This window comes from Ascaphus truei, unplaced genomic scaffold, assembly GCF_040206685.1.
Source record: "Ascaphus truei isolate aAscTru1 unplaced genomic scaffold, aAscTru1.hap1 HAP1_SCAFFOLD_1305, whole genome shotgun sequence".
In the NCBI taxonomy this organism is placed as follows: domain Eukaryota; kingdom Metazoa; phylum Chordata; class Amphibia; order Anura; family Ascaphidae; genus Ascaphus; species Ascaphus truei.
In genome coordinates this window covers 1-2,500 of record NW_027454181.1, presented here as the reverse complement: position 1 = coordinate 2,500, position 2,500 = coordinate 1, and positions in this window count along the sequence as shown.

The window sequence follows — 2,500 nt, the reverse complement described above, 5'->3', positions numbered from 1 at the left end:
AGCGCCGACAACGCACTTGTCAAAAGAACTGACAATCTAATTTTTTGGGTGCCTGAAACACCCTTGTCCTTCCCCCTCCACCCTCTCTCTCCCACCCCCCTCTCTCCCACCCCCTCTCTCCCACCCCCTCTCTCCCACCCCCTCTCTCCCACCCCCTCTCTCCCACCCCCTCTCTACCACCCCCTCTCTCCCCCACCCCCCTCTCTCCCACCCCCTCTCTCCCACCCCCTCTCTCCCACCCCCTCTCTCTCCCACCCCCTCTCTCTCCCACCCCCTCTCTCTCCCACCCCCTCTCTCTCCCACCCCCTCTCTCTCCCACCCCCCTCTCTCTCCCACCCCCTCTCTCTCTCCCACCCCCTCTCTCTCTCCCACCCCCTCTCTCTCTCCCACCCCCTCTCTCTCTCCCACCCCCTCTCTCTCTCCCACCCCCTCTCTCTCCCACCCCCTCTCTCTCCCACCCCCTCTCTCTCTCCCACCCCCTCTCTCTCTCCCACTCTTTCTCACTCTCCCACTCTTTCTCACTCCCACCCTCTCTCCCACCCTCTCTCACTCCCACCCTCTCTCCCACCCTCTCTCCCACCCTCTCTCACTCCCACCCTCTCTCACTCCCACCCTCTCTCCCACCCTCTCTCTCTCCCACCCTCTCTCCCACCCTCTCTCTCTCCCACCCTCTCTCTCTCCCACTCTCTCTCACTCCCACTCTCTCTCCCCCACCCACTCTCTCTCCCCCACCCACTCTCTCTCCCCCACCCACTCTCTCTCCCCCCCCCTCCCACCCACTCTCTCTCCCCCACCCACTCTCTCTCCCCCACCCACTCTCTCTCCCCCACCCACTCTCTCTCCCCCACCCACTCTCTCTCCCCCACCCACTCTCTCTCCCCCCACCCACCCCTCTCTCCCCCACCCACTCTCTCTCTCTCCCCCACCCACTCTCTCTCTCTCCCCCACCCACTCTCTCTCTCTCCCCCACCCACTCTCTCTCCCACCCCCTCTCTCTCCCACCCCCCTCTCCCCACCCCCTCTCTCCCACCCCCGCTCTCCCACCCCCTCTCTCCCACCCCCTCTCTCCCACCCCCCCTCTCCCACCCCCCTCTCTCCCACCCCCTCTCTCTCCCACCCTCTCTCTCTCACCCACTCTCTCTCTCACCCACTCTCTCTCCCACCCTCTCTCTCCCATCCCCTCTCCCACCCCCTCTCCCCCACCCCCCTCTCCCCCCCCCTCTCTCCCACCCCCTCTCTCCCACCCCCTCTCCCCCACCCCCTCTCCCCCACCCCCTCTCTCCCACCCCCTCTCTCCCACCCTCTCTCTCTCCCACCCTCTCTCTCTCCCACCCTCTCTCTCTCTCCCACCCTCTCTCTCTCCCCCCACCCTCTCTCTCTCCCCCACCCCTCTCTCTCCCCCCACCCTCTCTCTCTCCCACCCCCTCTCTCTCCCACCCCCTCTCTCTCCCACCCCCTCTCTCTCCCACCCCCCTCTCTCTCCCACCCCCTCTCTCTCCCACCCCCTCTCTCTCCCACCCCCTCTCTCTCCCACCCACTCTCTCTCCCACCCCCTCTCCCCCACCCCCTCTCCCCCACCCCCTCTCCCCCACCCCCTCTCCCCCACTCCCTCTCCCCCACCCCCTCTCTCTATCACCCCCTCTCTCCCACCCTCTCTCTCTCCCCACCCCCTCTCTCTCCCACCCCCTCTCTCTCCCACCCTCTCTCTCTCCCACCCTCTCTCTCTCCCCCCCCCCTCTCTCTCCCACCCCCTCTCTCTCCCACCCCCCTCTCTCTCCCACCCTCTCTCTCTCCCACCCTCTCTCTCTCCCACCCTCTCTCTCTCCCACCCCCTCTCTCTCCCACCCCCTCTCTCTCCCACCCTCTCTCTCTCCCACCCCCTCTCTCTCCCACCCTCTCTCTCTCCCACCCTCTCTCTCTCCCACCCTCTCTCTCTCCCACCCCCTCTCTCTCCCACCCCCTCTCTCTCCCACCCTCTCTCTCCCCCACCTCTCTCTCTCCCACCCCCTCTCTCTCCCAGCCCCTCTCTCTCCAGCCCCTCTCCCTCTCCCACCCCTCTCTCTCTCCCACCCCTCTCTCTCTCACCCCACCCTGTCTCTCTCCCACTCTCTCTCTCCCACCCTCTCTCTCTCCCACCCTCTCTCTCCCACCCTCTTTCTCTCCCACCCCTCTCTCTCCCACTCCCTCTCTCTCCCATCCCCTCTCCCCCACCCCGTCTCCCCCACCCCCTCTCTCCCACCCCCTCTCTCCCACCCTCTCTCTCCCACCCCCTCTCTCTCACACCCCCTCTCTCACACCCCCCTCTCTCTCCCACCCCCTCTCTCTCCCACCCTCTCTCTCTCCCACCCTCTCTCTCTCCCACCCCCTCTCTCTCCCACCCCCTCTCTCTCCCACCCCCTCTCTCTCCCACCCCCTCTCTCTCCCACCCCCTCTCTCTCCCACCCTCTCTCTCTCCCACTTTGAAGACCAGTCACCTTGCGCAGCGACCCGGACTAACAAA